Genomic DNA, 25,676 nt, shown 5'->3' on the forward strand with positions numbered 1-25,676 from the left:
TCCATAGGACTTGAGAAGACAGCTCTAGACATGTACGTAAGTATCTGATGTAGACAGAACCTGAGATTTTGCACAAACCTTTTTATTCATTCTGGGAAAGGTACCGAGCCCAGACTAAAACCCACAGGCTGTATCCATTCAACTAAATTTCAGTTCCGTAGAACATGCCGTGAGCAATGACAGTTACCAAGGCCCTGGGAATAAAAATAGCAGTGAAAAAGTGGCCTTTCCCTCAAGAAGCTGGTTGGCTGTGGAGACAGACGATACGTGGCTTGATCCGACCCAAGCAGATAACCCAAAAGATGGGTGTTAACAGCCCACGTGGACACAGGAAGAACAAAGATGGAGATGAATTCAATCAAAGGGAACCCGAACTCAGTGGAGAGTACTTGTGGTCTGCTCACAGGGGTAGACGAACTCATCCTGATTTCTCTCGGTGATGTCAACATGGAACCACTCAAATACTCATTCATGCACTCAGTATTTATCAAGCGCCTTCTATGTGTCAAGCAGCAGTTGGAGGGATGGAGATTTAGCATTGGACCAAAAGTTAAGAATCTTAACCTTCCAGAGCTCATTGTCTTAAGAGGTGGGGAGAAAACATAAACTATAGGCAGGAGCTCATCTGGTTTATACATACTTGGCAAAGGAAGCCATGTCTTCCCCATTTGTAGACAGAAACCCAGACCCCAAAGCAATCATTTGAAGATAGCTTAGAAGGGGGTATTGTTTGATAAAGGAAGGACTGAAAAGAGAATGGTTTATATCACGGAAATGGGGCTAAATCCACTCTTGGTGAAATCCTACTCTGTGATTTGGAGCAATCTAGAAGTTCTAGAGTCTCACATCGAAGTTCTAGAGTCTCAAAACACCTGCTCCCATAGCCAGTCAGAGACCCCCCCCCCCAATTTCACAGTTATTCCTGTTTATAAGAATCTTGACAGGATCAATATGCACCTCATTAGTACACTGGCTCTGGTGTGTCACAACTTAGATTAAGATAACTAAGTGGAGGAAGTTGAGAAAGTTTGGGGGTATTATTGGAAAAGTCTAGAATATAGGCATCTTTCAGATATGGGCAAGAATTAGGGGGGGCTCTCCTTAGCCAGGTAGAGTTAGGGACCAGAGCTACTCTTGGCCCTATTCCCTGAAGAGATGCAGAGAAAGACCAAGACCCAGGGGGCAGGGGTGGGGGCGTGGACAGGGAGGTTTCCAAGGCAAGAGCAGCACCCAACATAGCCTGAAGGGATTTCTGCTTCAGGACAAAACTGTGAGGCCAGCCATGTCCTCCCATCCAGGCTATGGGCGGAGGTGAGCCACTGGTCAGTCATGGTACCCTAAAAGATGGCTGCGAGCAAACCATCTGCTCAGGTAGTTCCAAAAGGAAGGGACACGGGAGACAGGACCACAATTCTCCTGCCAAGGGCCCTAAAACTACCCTGTGACTCACTGCTGATATCCCAGCAGTCACTCTGAGCCCCTCAGACACCCCCCACCCCTTGGGATAACACGCTTTCTCTCATCCCCATTAAATAAAACACCCGATCAATGTAATAACCACTGATGCATCCCCCAGAGATTGAGCAATGCAAGTTACAGCTAATACTTAACAGGTCAAAGGTCTAAGCTTTGAGTATCATTGGAAGAAAAAACTGATGTGCTGAAGAGGTTGTGGAGACAATTCGGTAATTTCGACCCCACTTAGGGACAGTGGAGAGTCTGGACAGGTCAGTCCTTCATGGAACAGCTGGGGACCCCAGGCCCCGGGCCTCCTGCCCTCATGGCAAGTTGTAACTCAGAAGAAGGGGAATCCCTCAATCTCGGCTGCCCACGGGAGCCCCATGGAAACCCCACACACAGGCCAGCCATCCATTCTGGAAGCTCAGGTGGGCACAGACCTCCCATGGAGACACCATGCACCGAGGCTTCCTCTCCATCAGCCAAGAACTCTAGTCCCTCTAGGAGAGGACAAGGGTTTCCAAGGTGTTGGGGTTGTGGCTTTCCATTTTCACAGGATGGAGTCCTCCTGCAATGCCAGAGAAACCTGATAGGACCCAATTCCAAAAACCAACATAAGATACAGAACACGTGTATTTAAAAAATTTTTTAAATATTTATTTTGAGAGAGAGAGAGAAAGAGCGAGAGAGGGGCAGAGGGAGAGAAAAAAAAAACCCAAGCAGGCTTTGCACCATCAGCTCAGAACCTGATGCGGGGCTTGAACTCACGAACCGCGAGATCATGACCTGAGCAGAGATCAAGAGTGTGAAGCTTAACCGACTGAGCCACCCAGGCACCCGAACACATTGTAGTTTTTGTATGAAGGGTGTTTCCCCCGTCAGCTGAAATCTCTAGGGGCATCTTCTAAGCAGCTCTTCCTCAGAGAGATGTCAAGGAAACCTTCAATACAAATTCTCAAAATATTTTCCAAGGAACAGTCCAGTAGTGACACGGGCGGGGGTCTTCACGCATCAGGAAACACCCTTTTTCCACTTCAGTAATATCTTAGGATAACAAGTCAAATAAAAGCAGCATCACAGAGCACAACCCTGGGTCTTTAGGGGAACGCAATCCCCACAGAGAGGGTATGAGGTGGGCTACAATCTTACAGATGGGTACTTCTGAATGCGCTTCCTTGCCCTCCTTTCGATTCATCCTCCTAGGCTGCGATTTTTTTCTTGTTTAACGAAACCACTTCAAACGTTCTGCCCAAACGGACGGGAAAAAGACTGTCCAGTGCTAAAATTCACCATCCCTGTGCAGTAACTGCCTTCAGGACAGGAGAGGACGTGCTTCATGGCTCAGTGCTGCCCCCTGCTGCCTGCCAGATTCACCGACACTAGAAGGGGAGGGGCGATTAGGGAGAGTAGAAATTGAGTCACAGAAAAGCCACTAAAGGTGAAGGGCCCATTCGGCCCTACTACCCCAAGCCCTGCCGTTTACACCTGTAATCTCCTGTAATCTTTTCAATGACTCAGGGAGATCCGCTGTGCCCATTTCACAGAAGAAGAAACAATCTCAGAGAGGTTTCACACCTCACTCCCAACACAAAGCTAGAAAAACAGCATAGCCAGGATCTCAAGTCAGGTTTCTCCCACCCGCTACGGGGAAAACCACATTAGAGGCGGCTCAGGAGAGAGCCATGGGCCCCCTGCATTTAAATCCTAGCTCCACGGACCTTGGGCAAGGTATATCGAACCTCCTTGTGCCTCACTTTTTCTTCTGTAAAATGGGAATATTACACCCACTTCACGGGACTGTGCCAAGGATTTAATGACCCAATTATTTGTAAAGCTCTTAGAACAGTGTCAGACACACAGAAAGAGCCATGGAAGTGTTGGTTAAACAAGAGACGTCTGCGTCTCTTCTGTTACAATGTGAACAGAGGCACCTGGGGAGGGGGGGTAGTACCACAATGAACTCACGGGGGTGCCACAAGATATTTTTAAGGTTTTTTGTTTTTTTAATTTTTTAAATGTTTATTTACTTTTGAGACAGAGAGAGATATAGAGCATGAGCGGGGGAGGGGCACAGAGAGAGGGAGACACAGGATCTGAAGGAGGCTCCAGGCTCCGAGCTGTCAGCACAGAGCCCGACACGGGGCTCAAACTCACAGACCACGAGATCGTGACCTGAGCCGAAGTCTGACGCTCAACCAACTGAGCCACCCAGGCGCCCTGAAGATATTTTTTTTTTTCTTAAGTTTATTTATTTTGAGAGAGAGAGGGAGAGAGAGAATCCCAAGCAGGCTCTGCACGGTCAGCGCAAAGCCCGATGTGCGGCTCGATCTCACGAACCGCGAGATCATAATACGAGCCGAAACCACGAGTCGGATACTTCACTGACTGAGCCACCCAGGCGCCTCAGATATTTTAAGTTTTTGAGGGAAACCCCAACAATAGTTGACATGTGTTAGGCGCCATGCATGAAACTACTCACTCGAGATACCTGGTGGGTTTCAATGCTGGATCGAGCTACATACGTTCTTTTCAACTAACTCATCTTTGTGAACTGGGTCTTCTGTAGTTGCTGGGACAAACAGCAAATATTGTGTGGAAATCAATGCGCAGCAGGAAATGAGCGCAGGGGAGTCCAGTCGAATTCCAAGGTGTGCAAAACTGTGCAGTCCCCTTGCAGCGACCCATATCCCATTATTGTGGCTAGATTTATTTACAAATAAAATAAAAATTTTTTCTTTTGACAGATGTGTGTTAGTTTTTCCGACATTTATTAAGTAGTTGGAACCTAACTTGGTTGATAAACAAAACAGCTAGATATGTCTTTCAGACTCAAGGCTCTGTAAACAATGTAATTAGGATACAAAGGGCAGATTGAACTAAGAAAGGCTGGCGACCTCTGGTGTAGCCACCCCATTTCCAGGTTAGCACTGGCCCTCTTTGGATGCTGGGGCAGAGCGGATGAGTGGGCCATGGATTTTGCCCTCCAGAAGCTTGCTGCCTTCCTAGAGAGAACTTCAATACTGCATTGTTAGTCATTCTAAATACATTAATGGCACCTACTAGGTGCCAGGCACGGTGCAAGCCGCTGGGACACATTCGTGAACAAAATCCCTGCTTTCCCGTGGAGTTTGTGCTGTGTAAGAAGGGCCAGCAACAGACCAACCCACCATGCAAGGTCAGGGGTGGTGCCAAAGAGGAAAGCCAGTGCATGAAGGAGCAGAGCCCCTGAAAGACCTCGCATGGAACCAAGTCTTGGACGTCACATTAGCACTTTGACTGATGTGCCACCACACCGTGTGGGAAGCCGTGTGGGAAGCCGACTATTGGCCCCCAAAGACGTCGGTGTCCTAATCTCTAGGACCTGTAAATGCTACCTTAAATGACAAAAGAGAATTAAGGCTACAGATGGAAGGAAGGTGGCTCATCAGTTGACTTCCGGATAAAGGGATTATACTGACTACCCCCGAGGGCTCAATCACGAGGGGTCCTTTCAATGCAAAAGGAGAAAGAAGATTATGGAGGATGGGGTCATGAGCCCAGGAACAGGGCCGCCTCTAAAAGCTGGAAAAGGCAAGAAAATGGATTCTCCCTTCCAGAGAGAATTCTCTAGAAGACGACAGCCTCCCCCACCCCACCCCCCCCACCCCCGCCCACCTTGATTTTAGCTCAGAGAAAACACCTTGTGGGCTTCTGACCTCTAGAATGGGAAGATCATAAATTTGTGTTATTTTAAGCCACTAAGTCTGTGGTAACTCATTACAGCCGTAATAGGAAACTAATGCAACCCATTAAGCAAATTTGAGTAAATTCTCAGACCTTACAACTATAAATATCCACGTGACTCTCCAAGAACAGGATATTGCATGAAGTTGTTTGTTAATTACTTGACTGTGGAACATTTTTTGTGGGGCATTTTTCAGAGCTGGTGTTCACTGGGGCACAGTCATAGAGAAGCTGGAGGAGACTCCAAGCCCTAGGAGACAGAGATGGGTTTTATTCTTTTTTCTATTGTTGGTTTGGCCCAGTGTGATGAAAAGTTAGTTCACTATTGAAAGGGTGCATGGAAAAGAATGCTAGTTACAGCAATGCCATAAAAAGAGGGAGTGAGCAACTCTCCTTGGCTGTGGCTGTGCCCAAGCCCGGCCCCCATCCTACTATATCCCTGGACGATGTTCACTGCACAAGTCTCACAGCACTGAGGACGCTCCCATCAAAGTGCCTCCTTCTAGATGCAATGCACCAAGGGGACCTGTGTGACAGAGAGGGCCAGGACAGTCACATAGAACCAGAAGAATTTTGAAAATCCAAATGGAGAGGCGCCTGGATGGCTCAGTCGGTTAAGCATCCAACTCCGGCTCAGGTCATGATCTCACAGTTTGTGGGTTCAAGCCCCATGTCTGGCTCTGTGCTGACAGCTCAGAGCCTGGAACCTGCTTCGGATTCTCTCTCTCTCCTTCTCTCTCTCTCTCAAAAATAAATAAGTGTTAAAAAAAAATCCAAATGGAGACATCGATTTAGAATTCACTGGCCCTGGAAGAATTAGTCAACTTTATTATACTACTGATATACAATCATTAATGAAAATACTAAAACAGTTTTTGTTTGTATAATGTGGCATACTGATTCTAATTTTATAGAAATCTTGAGAGGCAAGAGCAGCCTAGACACCTTTTAAGAAGAATTGTCCAGACTTGCCCTACTGAATATTAGGACTTACTTTATTTTTATTTTACTTCATTTCACTTTTCAGGACTTCTTTTTAAAGCTATCATGATAGGGGCGACTGGGTGGCTCGGTCGGTTGAGCCTCTGACTTCGACTCAGGTCATGATCTCACGGTTCGTGAGTTCGAGCCCCGCGTCGAGCTCTGTGCTGACAGCTCAGAGCCCGGAGCCTGTTTCGGATTCTGTGTCTCCCTCTCTCTCTCTGACCCTCCCCTGATCATGCTCTGTCTCTGTCTCAAAAATAAATAAACATTAAAAAAAATTTAAAAATAATAAAGCTATCATGATTAAGATAGTGTCTTTCTGGCTTAGGGAACAAATATACCCATGAAGTAGTGGAGAAAGCCCAGAAAACAGAGTCACGCTTATGTGGACACCTGATTTATGGCAAAGTGTACATACAAAGCAGCAAGGAAAAGGATGATCTTTTCCATAAATGGTGCTGGGGCAACTTCAACTTAGAGTCGCGGGCGGGGGGCGGCGGGGGGGGGGGGGGGTGGCACGGGGGAAGCCAGCCTCACAACACATGCAAAAATCAATTCCAGGGAGATCAGAGACCTGTGTGTGAAAAGCAAAATAATAAAACTTCTGAAAGATAACAGACAAAAGTACTATCATGATGTAGGGGTAGGGAAAGATTTCTTAAACCAAACAAAGAAAGCACTAGCCATATAAGAAAAGCTTGATAAACTGGTCTACGTTAAAATTAAGAAGGTCATTCATCAGATTCACCAAGAAAGCCCACTGAGAAAGTGAAAATGTGGGAAAATATATGTGTAACATACATCCTTAAGAAACACACACAAGAATCAGAGGGCTCATGTCTAGACTATATAAAGATTACTATAAACTCGTAAAAAAAAAAAAGACAAACCAGTTGGAAAGGGGACAGAAACCTCAGCAGGTCCCTCAGAAAAGAGGGAATTCAAATGAACAACGGACTAGGACAAAGATGTTCAACCTCATTAGAATTCAGGGACATGTGAATTACACCCCAGTGAAACGTCCTTACCACATCAGCTAGTTAAAGAGCGTTGACAATACTGAACGTTGGCAAAGATGTGGGGAATGTGAGACTCTCGCACGCTGCTGGTAGGCGTGTAAACTGGACAACCCCTTTGGAAAAACTTTGACAGTATCTGAAAAACTGAAGATAAACTTACACCATGACCCACCATTCCAACTCTAAGGTAAATACCCTACAGAAAGTCTGACATGTACTGGGAGACATATCCAAGAATGCTCGTATGGAACTGGAGACAACCCAGTACCCATCAATGATGGTAGGACAGAGAAACACACGGGGACATCTCCATCCTCTAGAATTACTCTACAGCGAAGAAAAACCATCGATCGGCAACACGGATGAGCCTTCAAAGACACAATGCCGAGCAGAAGAACACAGGCAAGACTGAACACTCGTCTGATTCTACTTATACAGAATTCCAAGCAGCAAAATCAAACCATTTAGTGATATATAACTAGGTAGTCCGCGCATAATGAAAAAACAGGGAAATGAATAGAAGTCAGGACTGTGGTTGCTGCTTGCCAGGGATGGAGGGAAGAAGAGAACTGTGATCTTCAAGGAGGCAGGGGGCGGGGGGTGGGTGTGGTGGGGGTGGTTCTGGGGTGCTGGTTTTGTGTCTGGTCTGGTTACAGGCTACATGCATGTTTATTTCACAATTTGTTAAACTGTAGTATGTTTTCTGCACAAAAATATGACTGTTACATTTGTCACATATCACATGCATCTGCAACATAAGTACTTATATACAAACAGCTACTCATTTTCTCCAAGCTGTACCCAGCCAATCTCAGAAACTCTCCAGAGAAAACCATAGGCTTCCCTTGAGGTGATCTTTCATTTTGTCACGTCCAGAACCCTTAGCTCTGCCCTTCCTCTGCCCTGCTCAGTGCTCTCAGAAATACTCCAGGACCCTGCATGGAAATGGCCTCCACCGCTGTGTGTCTGAGAGCACAGTATAAATGCTCCCTGCACCTCAGTTTCCACCTCTGTAAAATGGGCTCACAACGTCTCCTAGGGGGGGGGGGGGGGGAGGGGTTGAGGGTGAAATGTGTGAGTGCATAAAAAATGCTTCAGAGAAGTTCCTGGAACTTCTGGAATGTTCTCAAACAAAACAAAACAAAAAAATAAAAACAAAATAGTAACAGCTGTCAGTTATTCTCACTGGTACTTCTAATAGCAGGAGTTTCTTTTCTGCTGAGTTTTACTTTTTTGGTTACTTAGGGTGGGAGATGCTTACTGACTGGAAAATACTGAATCATCTAACAAAAATACCATCATTCCCTTATTTCGTTTTGGGCAGTCTTGTATTTGTAGTGTATTTCTTCCCATGTATTTTTGCATTGGTGAGACCAGATAGGTTGATTTAAAAATAAAACCTCTTCAGGGTACCTGGGTGGCTCAGTTGGTTAAGCGTCTGACTCTTGATTTCGGCTCAGGTCATGATGTCACTGTTCCCTGTGTTGGGCTCTGCAATGACAGCGTGGCACCTGCTTGGGATTTCTCTCTCTCTGTCTCTCTCTCTGTCTCTCTCTCTCTTTCTCTCTCTCTCTCTCTGTCTCTCTCTCCGTGCCCCTCTCACATATTCTGCCCCTCTCTGCTCACATTCTTTCTCTCAAAATAAATAAAAACTTTAAAAAAAGAATAAATTCAAACCCTTTTTCCTCATTTTAAAGGAAACACATGCTGAAGAATGATTTGAGTATAAGGAAAGGATAGCGAAGCCCCCCGAATGTAGCCAAGAGCAGAGACCCTGGGGCTGGCCAGAGCTTGCACTCGCTAGCTGTGTGAGCTTGGGAAGGGGATTTATCTGCTGTGGGGGCTCCATGCTCGCTCACGCGAGGGCGGGGATAATAATGGCACTTCCCCTCCAAGGTGGTTTCAAAGTTTAAGGGGTCAGTGCATGGCCAGGGCTTTCCATGGCACCCGGCAGACAGTAAGTCTTTAATAAATTTTAGCTATTACTGGTACGAGGATGATGGCACAAATCATCATCTGTCACTGCCCACACAGAAACACTGATATTCATTTAGATAATCCCTTCCAGTCTGTCCCTATATGGAAGGTTAATTGAGCAGCACGGTCAGCAAGAGCCAAATTACGGAAAGAGCCCAAATGTCCATCGACTGGTGAATGGATAAAGAAGATGTGGTATATGGATACATGGGGCACCTGGGTGGCTCAGTCGGTTGAGCATCCGACTTCGGCTCAGGTCACGATCTCACGGTCCGTGAGTTCGGGCCCCGCGTCAGGCTCTGTGCTGACAGCTCGCAGCCTGGAGCCTGCTTCAGATTCTGTGTCTCCTGCTCATGAGCGCGCGCGCTCTCTCGCGTGCTCTCTCTCTCTCTCTCTCTCTCTGTCAAAAATAAACTTAAAAAAAAACCAGATGTGGTGTATGTACAAAGGAATACTACTCGGTGATGAAAAAGAGTGAAATCTTGCCATTTGCAACAACGTGGGTGGAACTGGAGGGTATTATGCTAAGTCAAATAAGTCAGAGAAAGATAAATATGATTTCACTTATATGTGGAGTTTAAGAGACACGAAAGACAGACATAGGGGAAGGAAAGGAAAAAATAAGATAAAAACAGAGAGGGAGGCAAACCATAAGAGACTCTTAAATACAGAGAACAAACTGAGGGTTGCTGGAGGGGAGGTAGGTGGGGGGATGGGCTAAATGGGGAAGGGGCATTAAGGAAGACATTTGTTTGGATGAGCGCTGGGTGTTATGAATAGGGGGCAAATCACTGGAATCTACTCCTGAAGCCAATACTACATGGTATGCTAACTAACTTGAATTTAAATAAAAATATAGCTAAATAAATAAATAAAAACAATAATTAAAATAAATACACAAGTCTCCTAAGAGATGGCCTGGAAAAAAAAACTGGAAGATTTTCTAAAGAGTGTATTTTTAAAGAACAGAATTATCTACTGAAGTAGAATTTAAGGAGCTGATGGAAAGGAAGATTACAAGGTCCAGGTATTTCTCCGCTGCCCTCAAGACGATGGGGAAGGACAAAACTAACACATGCTGGAACCGCCCTGCCCAGCACCCAAGGCCAGGCTCAAGGTCCCTCCCTGGCCGTGAGGAGGGAGGGCACCCAAGGACACGGTGATCTCATGTGACAGCACTGACTTCTAAGCAGCGACTGGGAGCGCTGAGCAGGGCAGGGGAAGGGCAGGGCTGAGGGTCTGGGGCTTGACAAAATGAGAGATCACTTCAGGGGAAGTCTGTGGTTTTCTCTAGAGGGTTCCTGAGTCTCACTTGACAGAACTTCGAGAAAACAAGGGAACATCCTCTCCAGCAGTATCTCCCTACGCTGGTACCTCGGGGTGAGTGCTCTGGCCTCCTTTGGAAGGAAAGCAGTCTAATCAGTCCTTTGTTTTTGCCTGAGTGTAAAAATAATGCATTCAGAAAGGCGGACAATTTACTATTATCCTACCATCCTAAGGCAACTGCTTTCAAGTCTTTATCCCCTCTGACATGCTTGAGGTCAAACATAACTTCTCATGACCACTCGATAAGGTGTGTATTATGCTAGTCTTTTTGTACAGGAGAAAACAGAAGCTCAGAGAGGTTAGTCAATGGCCCCAAGGCTACACAGCTTTTATGTGGTGGAGGTAAATTTGAACTGAGGCCTTGGGGATCACCTAAGTTCTTAGGGAAATAACAGTCAGGACATAATGGTACAGCCGTGAAGTCTTTGGAATCCCCCAGACCTAGCGTGGGATCCGGGTTATGCGTCTCAATTTCTAGATGACTCAGTTCCCAACTGTGAGTCTGGGAATAAGAATAGCTACCTTGCAGAATAGTGAGAATTAGATGCAATACATGTGAAGCTTTCTAGAATTTTCTTTGCATCTCAGGGATAATGAGTCCAAGAAGGGAGGAGGCCTGCATGGCTGGTCTCCCCTAGACCTGCATCCTTATTTCTTTGGCTGGACTCAGGAATTTTAACACTTGACGGTCCCCTCAAGCAGTCAGGGCTTTTTCCCACTAGAGGGCAGCGCCGGCCCAGAAAAGAGAGAGTCCTGCCTTGAACTTCCCTGGCCTCCACTTCCTAACTGCCAATGAAACCCTCAGAGCACTGCTCTTCTCCTCTCCCACTAGCCTTCCGTGCCCTCAATTTATACAAATGTATTCTTCCGTGTTGAAATCTGCAGGCTGAAATTTCTCCCCGAGGAAGGAACATTGTGCATCATACGTGCATGAATAAAACATGATCCATCCACAGTAGGAGGCCTGCAAAACATGCAATACATATTTATCTGGTGCCCACTGCCAGTAGCTTGGCAGAATTACATAACTGACCTTGCTTATCTCTGAGGGGGGAGGCAGGGAAAGAGAGGATGATGAGGCGAGCGTTCGCCGAACACAGACGTGCCAGACACTGGACGCCAATTTGTGTAATCGAATTATCCTCCTTGCAAGGTTTATAAACAAAATGCTAATGTTGTAATGCTGCCCTGCTACGTCCCAGAGCTAGAGTTTACACGTCCCTTTCCTCTAGCATGCTCCCCAGTGCCTCTCAGGTCAGCCATTTCCCCAGGTCTCAAAGTTGGAGCACACTGGAATCATGTGGGATGCTTAAAAAAGGAAATACTAATGCATAGGTCCCACCCCCCAAGATCTGATGTAGGTGATCTGGGGCACAGCCCAGGCACTGGGATTTTTTTTTTTTTTTTAAGTGCTCTAGCGTGATTTTCTGTGCACCCAGCTTGAGAACCTCTGGGTTCTGATTTGGCTGACCTTGACCAAGGAACCGGTGGGTACAAAATACATCTGGGCACACAGGAAGAGGGAAGGACATGAACGCTATCTGACATCAGCCTGCAAGTTGGAGGGGCAGCCGGACGCTGGGCGTGGCCAGGCTCAGGTCACTGAGCTGGTGGCAGAACCTGACTCTCTCTCGTGCAGCCAAAGCAGCCCTGTATGCCACCAGAACTGTGAACTTGACCACAGAGCACTGCCTGGCATACCTTGGGCGGCCACTAGTTAGCGCCGGTTTCCAGTCCTTACTTTTACTGGTCCTCCACCCAGATTCCCCCTCTCCTCCAGGCCCTGGACAGTGTACCAAAGTTCCACTCTCCATTCAAAGCCTGCCTTCCATACCACCTCCTCCAAGGGGCCTTCCTAGATTTCCTTTCTTCTTCCTTCCCCCTCCTTCCTCTGCCACAGCCCCTGAGACTTTTTCTGCAGTTCTGCTTATAGTCTGCCTGGGTACAAAAATCAAATTCCATGTACCAGGCATGCCATAAGAATTGCAGGCTCAGGGAAGGCGGAAGTCTTATTTAAAAACGACGACGACAACAACAGCACAATCTGGTTCTCCACAGGGTGATGCAGCCCTTTGCCAGGAGGAAGGACCCAGTGTTTGGTGAACTATGAACTGATTACCATCCAGGCCTGGGAGAGGTGGGAAGTCCCAACATTATGCAAACTGTGCCTCTAACGAAGGTCATGCTACAAGGCCAGACTTCTTCCAGCTTCTCTTCTTCCCCTCCTGCCCAGCAGAGCCTTGCCCGGGTGAGGGCATGCGTCCATCCGGCTGGCCGGCCAGTGGCCATCCGAATATGATAACCCCACCCCACCCCGCCCAGGGAGAAACCCCCTGTCAGCAGGGGCCAGGGTGTGGCTCCCTGGCTGGTAGCTCTGGGGCCTGACATGTCAGGGCAGGGACCACCATCAAGCTCTCCGGCAGCTTCTTTGTATGTAGCAGGTACCAAGGAGCAGGGCTGGAGCTGGCTGAGTCTTCAAAGCAAGTGAGAGCATGCCTGCCCTCCCCCCCATCCTCTGTTCTAGCTCCCCGAAAACCCAGGGTCCCCGAGACTGCACTGGCTGATGACAAATGCAGCTGGCAGAGGGAGGGCTGGGAAGCTATGAGCATGCCGGCAGGAAGCCCACCCAAATAAACAACAGGCTGCCCCTTCCTGAGGGGCCCACATCCTGCCTGCCTGCCAGCCAAGGAGGGTCTTCCCAGAAGCTCTCAGATCACAGGGTGGAGAAATCCAGGGCTTCCTGTTATCCCTCCGCCCAGTGACGAGCAGGGGACAGTGGAGAGATTGGGGGGGGGGGGGGGGGGGGGGGGGGGGGGGTGAGGGGGTGGGGGGCCTGGGCTCCTAGTCTCAGCTTGTGCACAGCAGACCCCTGGCCACGCTCAAGGCACTCAAGCTCTCTTAGCCTTCCCGGCTCCAGCTGTAAATATGTCCCCCCAAGTCGACCTGTGGAAGCCCTAACCCCAGGACTTCACAATGTGCCCATATTTGAAGACAGGGCCTTTAAAGGGCTTTTAGGGCCTTGAAGACAGGGCCTTTAAAGGGGTGACTAAGTTAAAATGAGGCCATTAGGGTGTGCCCTCATCCCAAAGGACTGTTGTCCTTATAAAGAGGAGGAAGTGCACTCACAGAGAAAATGTGGGCACCAGGAGAAGGGCGGGGCGTCTGCAAGCCAAGGAAAGGGGCTCAGGAGAAACCAACCTGGCTGACAGGTTGATCTTGAACTCCCAGAGCCCAGAGCTGCGAGAAATAAGCATCTGTTGCTTCAGCCAGTGGGTCCGTGGTACTTTGTCACGACGCCCTAGCACCCCAGGCACTGCCAAGAGGGGTGTGAGGATCACCCGCGACAAGGCAGGGAACAGTATTTGCAAACTGTAGCCTAGGGCATTAGACGCACGGGGAGAAGCACTGGCGTTAACGCAGCTGTCCCAGGACCCCCGACGTCAGGATGAAGTCAGCACACGGCGCCCCGCATGCATGTTGCTCCCCGGTGAGGACTGGCAGGACGTAAAACTAGCAGAGAATTCTGTCTGCACAGGACCCTGGTCTTGTTTATTACCTCTGACGCTTCACTGTGCCCTGCAGGAGGCAGGTTGCGAAATACACGCGCTGAATGTCGCACACCAGACAGGAGGGCGCGTCAGTGCGGGAGAAAAGCCGAAGAACATCAGAGGAGGGAAATACCCCACTCACGGCCAAGGGCGGGAGCGGGGTTTGAAGCAGGAGCATTACTAGTGCCGACCACGGGGGGGCGCTGCCATGGAGCCAGCGGAGGCCTGGGTACCAGATTGTTCCACGCACTATCTATCTCATTTCATCCTCTCTACGACCCTATCTACAGCTCCGCTCCCACTTTACACATCAGGAAACTGAGGCACGGACAGATTAAGTCACTTGCCCAGCGACACACGTACCACAAGCGGGAAGTGGAAATTAGAATAAAGACAGAGGACTTAAGGGAGGTGAGGAAGGAAGAGAAAGGGCAGGAGTGGCACCCAGGACATAAGGCCGGCAGCAGGAGGAGGCCCTCTCAAACAAAGTGGGGGGGTGGGGGGGAGGAGGAGGGTCTGGGGTGCTGGCCTGGGAGGCGCTCCAGGGTCAGGGTGTGGCTGCGGCTGTGGGGAACCCCAGCGGATGAGGGGTGCCCCGCTGAAGCTGGGTTTCAGGAAGACAACCCTGGAGGCAGGACATGGGGGGCAATGAAGGGTAAAAGAACAGGTGACAGGGAGGCCAGTAGGGGCTCATGGGCGGCTGTGCAGGAGGGATGTGCACACACTTCCCTGATGTCCCCGCAGCCCTCGGACTGACTCATAGCACGGAGACGCATGTCCCCCTTCGTCCCCTAGGGGGCGCCACGCCGAAATGGGTCACTGGCCACGGCCTTGGCACACCTACAGGGCCTCCACGTACCCGCTTCCCTGCCCTCCCCTAGCTGATTCACAAAGAGAAGTTCCTCGTGGAAGCGGTCCTGTCTGCCTCATTACCTCTCCAGCACACCTGCATCTTCAAAGGCCTTTAGAGCCATCATGAATTTTCTCCATGGTCTCAGGGAGACCACAGACAGTGCTGCTGTGGAGGTCACTGAAGCTCTGAGAACCCAGTGATGGGCCCAAGCCTGAGGGAGGCAGAGGTCGGGCCCAGCAGGTGGTGCCCCCACAGGTCAATTCCTAACTCTTGGTATTTCTTGTTCACCAGAGTCCCCGGGTGTTCACCCACAGTGACCTCACTTTGTCTCCACTAATGCTCAGGAACTCCATCCAGCCACACTGACGCCACGGGTAACGACAAAATCACTCTCTACTTCGAAGCACCTCGGGCGCCAGGCCAGGTACCTCCGACATGGTCTCCAACTTAATCCTCACAGCAACCCTCACACAGGAGTCTTTTCACCTCCAGCTTACAGACGAAGAAACTGAGGCACGGTCAGGTTACCAGCCCACGGCCACACAACTGGCTAGGAGCCCAGGTTCTGTGGGCCCCCCAAGCCTGCGGTGCCTCCCACCTACCATTTGGTGGCATGAAAAACAGCAGCAGAAGGGCTGTGGGCTGTGGGAATCCTTCTAGTAAATTCTATAGGAATTGGCGTCTGCAGGGTGCTGACGGCCCCACTCTCAGCCTTAGCCTGCCTGTCGCTGGGACACCGAGTGGCCTGAAGGAGACAGCAGGACTCAAGCACAAACACAGGGGAGCTGTACCCCTCACTCGGCACTGGGGGGGGGGGGCTCTGGGCCTTAGCTCGCCCTTCCTCAACTCAACAGGTGTGGGTTCCAGCATCAGTGGAGATGAGAGGACAACGCTTCAGTGCTTCCTCTTGTCACCAGAGGGAGCCAGACACCTGGTCATGCCGGGGACTGGTGCTTCGTGATGGTGACAGGAAGTAATGCAGTTCAAGATATGATGGTCACGCACCGGCTCCTGAAGGTGGCTTTCCCACCTGTGAGGGCACAGAGGCAAGTGACCAGCCCGATCCATGGGCACTAGTGAGGGTCCCCACCCTGTGTCAGTCAAAAACACAACTTTCCCAAATGCCTGCACAGGGGACCCCAACCATGGTGCCTCGACCTCCCCAACCCATACAGTCTGTACCTGATTAGATGAACCTTCTTAAAACTTGTGGAAATCATGTTCTTCTCCTGCTTGGCACCCCCAGGGGCTCCCTACTTTATAATACAAAGTCCAAACTCTGGTTTGGCACGGTCATGGGTGAGGACGGGGGCCCCGATGCCAGGCTGCATGCACAGCCACACACGGTGGTGGATGAAGTGGCCTCTGAGAGCCAGCTGGGCACAGCAGGATGGGCAGGATCCCCCCACCCCCAGGTACTCCCACCGAGGGCACAGGCAAGGGCAGGGGCTGGCCCAGCTCTGAGCTGCATGGTGGTCAACGGGGGGTGGGGAGAACTGACCTAGTCCGAGCAAAGCATCATAACCAGACACTGGGGCAGGGACAGGGGGTCAGTAGGGGGTCTCTGGACATTGTCCATCGTTCTACCAGTGGAGTCAGGCCCAGGATCCCGAACCAGAAGCCCTTCACATGAGCAAATGAGCGGAAAAATCTCATTCTCAAAACTGCCCTCATCCAGGAGAACTGACCATAATGAAGCCCTGGAACACGGGCTGCAGCTGCCAAAACTCCTCCCATTTAGAGGCAGGGTATGTTGAGGCCCCACCTGGGACAAGACAAGCAGACTCTAGTGGTGACAGCCAGTGGGACCCGACAGCTACTTTCTCCCCTTCCCAACCTCCCCTCTGGCAAGGCCCTGACACCAGGATTTTGAAAACACTGGAGGTGTGAATGAAATGCAAACTCCACCCTGATTTCTCCCCACGGGGGATGTGGCTGCTAGCTGAAACAGCAGCTTGGTGGCTCTGATGCCTGACAAAAGTTGAGGATGTATTATTACTAAGCCCTGGGTTTATGTGCCCTGCAAGCACGGGGCCGTCACGGTCACAAGTCCACAGAGTTCACTCGGAACAAGTGTTCCAGATCGACCTCAACCCTTCTGTGGTTTTCTGATAGGGTCAGGGGGCTCATTCGACTGGGGGAAAGTCGCAAACACATTGCAACCTGAGGCACGCACAGGCTGGACAAGAGCGCTCGCTCACCACGCGAGAGAGGGAATCAGCACCGGAGCTGAGCCACAGCCGCCTGAACCCCCTCCAGCAGACGGAGCAGGTGCGGGCTCCCATCCCGGTCCCCACGCATGGGATGGTGGCTGGCACGTTATGCTCATGGGAGAGGGAAGGAAGGTCAATATGCTGGAGGCAGATTAAAGACTCAAGATGAATAAAGCCAGCTGAATCGATAGACCCAAAGGATCAGGATGAAATACAGCTAGTATTTGCATATAGGAAACGGGAGGGGAGGCTGGGGAAGTCTCTGAACGCATCCCTGTTAGTTAAAACAGTAGTAGAAACCCAGGCCACCTCAGTGGCATCGACAGAATCTGGGGCACAAGTAAGCAGACCCCATATGTGCACAGGATGAGCCTGAATACGACATTTAGAGGACCATGCCATCCTGGAACATCTCTTGGAAGGGAACTTGGGAGAGAGAGGGATCTAGAAGCCGTGCCATGAAAGGACTAAGAGACTCAAAAAGAAGCATGAGCAGGTGGTATGTCTGAAACACTGTCACGGGGAATACGAGCTCAAACGCCGTGTGTCTTTCCAGAAGCCAGAACCAAGGTCAGGATGTGGTTGTAACAAAGCCGGTGACCAGGAGCACTGGGGACAGGTAAACTGGCTATCTTAGGAGGTAGTGAGCTCCTTGCTGCCAGAGGCAGGGGTGGGGTGCGAGTGGAGCCTGAGTGGCCAGATGTCAGGGTTGAAGAGGAGGACTCTCCTGCTGGGTGGGAGGAAGGCAGACAAGAGAATCCCCAGTCCTAAGATTCTAGGACTTTCATCTGGGCAATCTTCCAGAAATTTCTCAAGTCTCTCTGCCACCCCAGGCACATGGAGGATTGAAGGTCCTTCTTACCAACTGCTCTGTGAGCACAGGTGTGAAGTCCTTTCCCAAAGGGGCAGGAGTAAACTCAACGTACAGAGCAGAACGTGGGAGGTGTCCACCCTCGGTCATGTCATCCTCGGCCATCCCCCACTGCTCTGCTGTCTGCTCTCTCAGGATCCGAAGGCTGAATCAACACCAGCTGCTTGATTTCCTTGCCTCTCAAGTCCCCAGATTATCTACGTGGTGCTGAATTTTTCTAGAGAAATCGGAGAGGTGGGATTCGAAGTCACAGACGGGAGAAAGGCAGAGAGCAGGTGCTGAGGGATGTCTGCTTTTAAAAGGCAATAGGACAGCAGAGAGCTGGTCTTGGGACAACGCCATGCCCACCTGGGTGCGGTCCCCAAGGTCCACCTGAGGACAGGACTGGAAAAACTATCCCAATAACCTCGACCAAACACTGATCCTCCTTTTCCTGGAAAGTTGCTTGTGGTCCTGGTTGGAGATGAGAGGGAGTAAGGAAATAATTGTGCAAAGAGAGAAAAGTCTGCTTCTATCCGTGTTACTCAAGTCAGGGTTAAAGTCCTCCCATCAGGAGCTCTGGGCACAGCAACTTGTACCCAGTCCCCTAACTTTTTAAAAAAAAATTGGGGGGGGGCATCTCGGTGGCTCAGTTGGTTAAGTGTCTGACTTCAGCTCAGGTCATGATCTCACAGCTCATGAGTTCGAGCCCCACATGGGGCGCTGTGCTGACAGCTCAGAGCCTAGAACCTGCTTCAGATTCTGTGTTTCCCTCTCTCTCTACCCCTCCCCTGCTTGTGCTCTTTGTCTCAAATATAAATAAATATTAACTCTTTTTTTAATCTTTTACAAGGAGAACGGCTGTCTCAGTTCTGACACCTGACAGGCTAGGTCAGGAGAGGATGATTTCTTTAAAGCAGAGGTTCTTAACCAGGGGCAATTTTGGCCAGGTCTTCAGGCATTTTTGGTTGTCACAATGAGGTGGGGGCCCTCCTGGCATCTAGTGGGTAGAGGCCAGGAATGCTGAACAGCCTACGATGCACAGGGCAGCCCCACAACAAAGACAGATCCTGCCTAAGAGGCCACTCATGCCGAGCTTGGGAAGCCTGCTCTAAAGTCGTCAGGCTACAGTGGGTCTCAGACCCTCGCTCAGGCCACATTCAACTTAGAGTAAAAGCAAGCAGGGTGGGTGTAGGGTGCAGGGAGATGACCAGGACTATTTTTTTAAATGTTTATTTATTTTTCGGGGGGGGGGTGGGTATACAGAGGATCTGAAGCAGGGAGCCCAATGTAGGGCTCGAACTCACAAACCGCGAGATCATGACCTGAGCTGAAGTTGTACGCTCAACCTACTGAGCCACCAAGACACCCCTCACCAGGACCTATTTAACATGGATGGTCATCCGAATAAGCTTGGGGAGCACCTTCGTTTCTGTCAGAGAAGAAAAAACCCACCTGCTCCCTACAATTCTAGAAGCTCTTGACGGTCTTTGAAAGCCAGGACAAACCTTCTTGTCCACTGATTCCTGACCACCCCTGATGTGAAGTGAGATGTGTCCCCATAACTGCCGGTCACCTGTTTCCATGTGGTGGGGTGTCATGGGGTGAGAGGAAACTAATGGACCCAAGGACGGTTGGCCCCACTGAGACTGCAGCATAGACCTGCGAATCTCACTCTTCACAGATGATACCAAGAGGTCCAGCTGTCTTGCCCATTCCCTGGTCCATTTCCAAGCCTAAGCTTTGACTCCAAGGTCTCCTGAGCTCCTTCCACGGAAGCTCTGGTTCCAAGTAGGGCTCCCTGGTGCCAGGGGCTGCTGGCCAGTGGGAAAGGGAGGGAGCTGAGTGTGTGGAGGTGAGGTCTTGTCACCTTGGGCTGTAACCAGAGGCCACCTCCTTCTCCACTCTGCCGTGTGCACTTCTGGGTAAGGTTTTGTAGTGGGCTGAAGGACGGCCCCAAAAAGACATGTCCACGTCTGGGAACTTGCAAACATAACCTTATTTGGAAAAAGGGTCTCTGCAGATGTAAGTAAGTTAAGGATCTCAGACATGATCATCCTAGATTACCCCATAGGGCCCATAAATCCAAGTGTCCTTATGATATACACATAGAGAAGGGAAGGCCAGGGGAAGACAGAGATGGGCAGTCACAGGCCAAGGACTGCCTGGAGCCACCAGAAGCTGGAGGAAGCAAGGATTCTCCCCTAGAGCTGCTAACACCTTGAGTTTGGATTTATGGCTTCCAGAATCATCAGCAAATAAATTCCCATTGTTTTAAGCCACCAAGTCTGTGGTAATTCTGTGGAAGCCCTGGGGAACTAACACAGTTTTCTTTTTTTTAAGGTTTTATTTATTTATTTTGAGAGAGAGAGAACGTGAGAGAGAATATGCAAGCAGGGGAGGGGCAGAGTGAGAGAGAGAAAGAGAGAGAATCCCAAGTAGGCTCTGCATGGTTAAAACAGAGCCCGATGTGGGGCTTGAACTCACGAACTGGGAGATCATGACCTGTGCTGAAGTCAAGGGTCAGACACTTCACTGACTGAGCCACCCAGGTGCCCCTAATACACTTTTCTTTAAACAGTCCCATGGCCAAAAGTTTGAAAACCACTGCCCCTCCTGGGCCATCTCCCCAGGCCTTCTATTCACCCAGAGCAGGGACTCAGAACACAACTGGAGGAAGGTCAGTGAACAATGCTCAGAGGTTGGGCTGGGCCAAATCTCCTTCCGAATATATGATTCAAGACCCGCTGATGGGAGAGAGAGAAAAAAAAAAAAAAAAAACAGCAACAAAGAAACAACAAACAAAAAGGGTGTCTGAGCCTATGGGATGTTGAATTCCAAATTTCTTTCAAAAAGCCTCCATTTTGCCCCTCCAAAATCCTTCAACATCTATGAACTAACCAGAAAGAAATGGAATCTACGAAGAAACGAGAAAAAAGCCTCACGCCGCCCTTGCTCTCCAGGCATCTCGCTAAGGGAAGGACTGATCAGTCCATTAACTGTGCCATTGGGGACAGCGAGGAAGGACAGTCCCTGGGCTCAGAGACCTCCCTCGGCGCTGGTGCAAGTTACTCAGTGGAAGCAACAGGAGCTCGTCACCGCCAGGCGCCCAAATCACCGCAAAGACATATCCTGTATGACTTGCCTGCCGGGACTGACCCTACAAAGGGCCTGTCGTCATTAGGCTCAGTCACAGAGTGACCGGTCAATCAGCTTCTTGAGAGATGGTTCAGCTCCTTACTTCACAGGTGGGGACACAAAGAGCCTGCAAGATGAAGTGATGTGTCCCCGGGTGTCACAACTGAAGAATTAGGGCCAGAAGAGAGGCCACAGCCCGCCCACAGACCCGCTGCTCTGTCTCAGCTCCCTGAACACCGGCCAGCTAGCATCGGCCGGCAGGAAGAGTGCCTGGAACCACCAATCATTTTGTAATCCCTAACGCCGGAGGAACATTATTCCAAAATAGGTGACACTTAGCTTCAAATGGCTCTGTCTCTGACATGCATTTCTGAAAGGCTGGAGGGGAACGGTTTCCTACTGAGTCGAAGTCACTCAGCTGGGCACCCAGCTCTTACCCAATCTGCAGAACTCTTTTCTAAAAGGTAGATATTTGCAAAGGATGGAAAATTTCACATATGAAAGTGGAGAACAGACTAGAAGAATGAAGGCCCACATATACATCACTAGCCCCGACTGTCGTAAAGTCACAGTTTGCTGCACATACCTCAGCTACTTCTCCTGTCGCTGTGCAATTTCAAAGCAAATTCCAGACCTCATTTTGTCCATAAGTATGTTAGGATCTCTCTTCAAAAGATAAACATGAGGGGTGTCTGTGTGGCTCAGTCGGGTAAGCATCCAACTCTTGGTTTCGGCTCCGGTCACGATCCCACAGTATGTGAGACTGAGCCCCGAGTCAGGTCAGGCTCTATGCTGACAGTGCAGAGCCTGCTTGGGATTCTCTCTCTCCCTGCTCTTCCCCTGCTCTCTCTCCCTTAAAATAAATCAATGCACATTTAAAAAAATAAAGATAAACACAAAACCACAATGCTATTATCACAACCCCAACATTTAACAGTAACTGTAGAAGCTTATTTAACCTTCAAAGCCCCTTCACTTGCCTAAACTTCTTTATCCTCCAAATGATGGTGGAGTGCCATCAAGACACCCCCCCCCCCCCCATGCAGACCAAGGAACCAACACTCAGAGGCTGAGTGATTTCCTGAGAACACTGATGTTGGGACTGAGAGTTCCTGAATTAGGCTCATTTCTTTCCACTCCCTCTTTGCCTCTTTGGGACAATGACTTGTTTGGAGAAACACCGCTTCTGAATGAGCCTGATGCCCACGCAGCAGAAGAAACTCCCCATCATGCTGTGACCTTCCTGCATTCTAATTTGGGTTAGCCTCTCAGTTCGACTTCTTTAAAAAAATTTCCATTTATTGTCTTATTGCGGAAGTATGAAAGTCTTCGCAGTAAGTCATCCAGCTGTTTTACATTTTATTTTTAGTCCTTTGTGGGGAGAGGCAAGAAGGGAACAGAGGAAGTGGATTTATGTCACCTGGGTGGGTTCTTAGCCACCGCTCTTGGGGAGGAGGGCTTTCCCCAGTGAGTCACGCGGTGACTCATTTAGAATCCTGCCTTGCAGAGCTCTGTGCGGGGCTGCAAGCCTTCAGATGAGAAAGACAAGTGTGAAGAAATGCTCACTGCTGAAGACCGCCCCCCCCCCCCCCCCGTCCCCCCCCCCCCACCGTGCACCCTCCCCTCCCCCCCGGCTGCAGCAGGCCTGGCCCTATTCTGGGTCCCCTCTGTCTCTGGGCTTTGACAAGGTTGGAACCGACAGGAGAGCATCGGATCACACGAGCCAGACTCACATCAATTGGAGTGACCCCTCTTTTGTGCAGCTGATGCAAAGTCTGCTTTCTTTCTCTGGATGCCTGCTACCCACGTGAGTCCTCAGAAAGCGGTAGCACTGCATGGGGGACAGCAGGTGACCTGTCGCCGAGCACCACCAAATCCAGGCCACCGGAACACAAGTACTTTATTTCATGCTCTTAACTCCTATCACACTGCCCTGAAATTATCTGCTTAGACATCTGGGCTGGTCTACTTGGATCAGAGTTTCTCGACCACACCGCAAGCGACAAGACCAGGCAAATCCTTCTTGCTTGTGGAGGGCTGTCCCGTGCTTGGTACGATATTTAGCAGCACGGCTGGCATCAGCCTATTAGATACCCCTAGTCTTGACAACCAAAAATGGCTCTAGTTATGGCCCAGTGCCCCTGGGGGTACCAGTGCCCCTGATTTGGAATGACTGATCAAGAGCACGTACTTACTGAGAGCAAGGACATCCCTCGTATTATTCCACTTTGCCTCCTTATAGGCCTAGCACGGTGCCTGGCACAGCATGGGAATCCCAAATGCTTGTGGGACTCTAACAATCGCCCCATGAAACAGCTGTGTGGCCTAGCGTGTTACAGATGAGGCAGGTGAGGTCCAGAGAGGTTCCGGACCTCCTGGGTCACATGGCTAGTGGTGGCAGGGCTGGGAACTAACGTCACAGCTGTGTGGCTTCCAAGCCCGTGTAAGGGGTGAGAGCTAGCAGGTAGCTCAAAAGAGGAGCTCTGTCTGGGACTCTTCCACTTTCCAGCTCTGGCCGCCAAAGGTGTGAGGCCATTAGCGCCATCCGGACAGAACATTCCGAGTGCCTGCAGCTGTTAATTAATGAGCATGTTTCAAGGCTTCCTTTAGCGTGGAGGCTCCTTACCGACCGAGATCAAAGTGACAGGAGCCGCGTGGCCCCACCAAGCACGAGAAGAGCAGGGTTAACTTTTAAAAATGTCTCTAGTAGCTTCAGCCTGCATAAATGATAAGGATTTGAATCAGGGTTGCAGCATGCGGCAGCCAGGGGAAGCTTGGCACCCCAGCACAGTCGGGCTGCGAATGAATTTGGTTACAGACTCAAAGTGCTGTCTTAATTAGGTTGGGAGCCCGTTTTCCTGTCTGAAGAGGAAAGCAGAACAGAGTAAACCATCTGATTCATACTTGAAAGTGGAAGCGAGGTGGAGGTGGGGGGCGGACTCACGTGGTCGGTCACCTAGAACACGATTCGCTGGGCAGGAGAGCCTAATTTCAGACTCTATCACAGCAGCCCTACTGCTAAAGCGTTCCTTTGAAAGCATGCCAATTATGAAGAACGCAAATAGTTTTCCTGAGTCTCTACCCTAGAGCTCAATCATGCCCGTAACACATGATGTCACCCAGCAGTGTCTAGGCCAGGTGACATTGCTTCCAAGTGGTCAAGAGGCCACAAAGCATAGTCATCTGCCTCGATGATCCTGGTTCTGGAAAGGCAGTCCCAAAAGGTGTAGCATGGTCAGTTTGCAGTTAGACGATACTTAATGCATTTTGATGACCCGGTTGGTGACACTACTTGACCAGGTTAGTGGGTAGTTTTTCGTTTGTTTGTTTTTGTTTTTTGGGTTTTTTGTTTTGTTTTTTTGAGAGAATTCCAGGAGGGGCAGAGAGAGACAGAGAGAGAGAGAGAGAGAGAGAGAGTAGCAGGGCTCACGCTCACCTGATGTGGGGCTTGAACTCACGAACTGTGGGATCATGACCCCAGCTGAAGTCAGACGCTTAACAACTGAGCCACCCGGGTACCCAACACCAGGTTAATGTATTAACCACACCATGTTTGTCAGTCTCCCCGCAGCCCGTGTGTGAGAAGTCCCTCGTATTTGTGTTACGACAAGAAAAACCAAAGAGAAGCAGACGCAGGGCATATTGCAGCACGATCCCCTCAGCTGGCTTGCTGGGCAGTGAGCTTCCTCACTTCTCCCTCAGGAACAGAGGGCATGTGGCCTGGGACCCAGGTGGAGGGCGCTGGCAGGCTGAGGTGAGGGGAAGGGACACAGGGCTGAGGACACCATATGGGAAGGGCAGGGATGTAGCGACCGGACGTGGCCCAGAGCGGTGGGCCGTAAACCGGTCTGGGCCAGATCTCAGGGGACCCAGATTGCTGGGCTCAGACTCAGGCCCACAAACCAGCTGTGGGCAGGTGGAAAGGTTTCTGGGTAGAAGAACCATGCCCTAGGAAGGTGACCCCGGCAGCTCCCCGTGTGTGTATAGGGAGAAATACAAAAGAGCAGGACTAAGATGAACACATGGCACTTTCTGCAACGGTCAGCCAGGTGCAGTGGACCCTACTAGCGGCAAAAGCCCCAAGAGGAGGTTCCTTTCAACCACCCCTACCCCCCAGTCCCTAGCAAGCCGCCTACAACATATGAAGCTCTCCCAGAAAGGTGTGCGGCACTGATTCAACCGGGCATGCGCTTCTCACCACTCTCAGCCCTTTCTACTGTTTTGGGTGAGTCTCCTTGCAAAGAAAACCATGTTCTCAAGCTGCTGATTAAGTTCCTGGTGGCAGAGGCGGAGACTTGGGCAGGGCCTGAAGCCCTTAGAGCACACAGTCTCCTATGGACAAAGGCTCGGGCAGAGCCTGCTCTCTGGTAGCCTCAGAGACCTTCAGTGAGCAATGACTGAAAAGGCAGCAAATAGGTGGAATCGTCTAGAAGTCCACAGTGGACACTGAAAAGAAGCTGAAGTCAGAAGCCGGTAAGAACTTGATGACTAGGGGGCCTACATCTGACTTTTAAACACTAGAGGAAAAAGCCACACTGTGGGATGTGGGCCACCGAGATGCTGGAAGGGACCCTCTCCCCTTCCTGG

The 25,676-nt window shown here is 50.2% G+C and overlaps 1 protein-coding gene across 2 annotated transcripts in view; it reads right to left on the bottom strand.

Annotated features, from left to right (window-relative positions):
* Positions 1-25,676, bottom strand: part of SLCO3A1 (solute carrier organic anion transporter family member 3A1) — a 311,316-nt gene that overhangs the window by 80,243 nt on the left and 205,397 nt on the right. The gene's annotated exons all lie outside the window — the stretch shown is intronic.

This window comes from Panthera uncia (genome assembly GCF_023721935.1).
Source record: "Panthera uncia isolate 11264 chromosome B3 unlocalized genomic scaffold, Puncia_PCG_1.0 HiC_scaffold_1, whole genome shotgun sequence".
NCBI classification, from domain to species: Eukaryota; Metazoa; Chordata; class Mammalia; order Carnivora; family Felidae; genus Panthera; species Panthera uncia.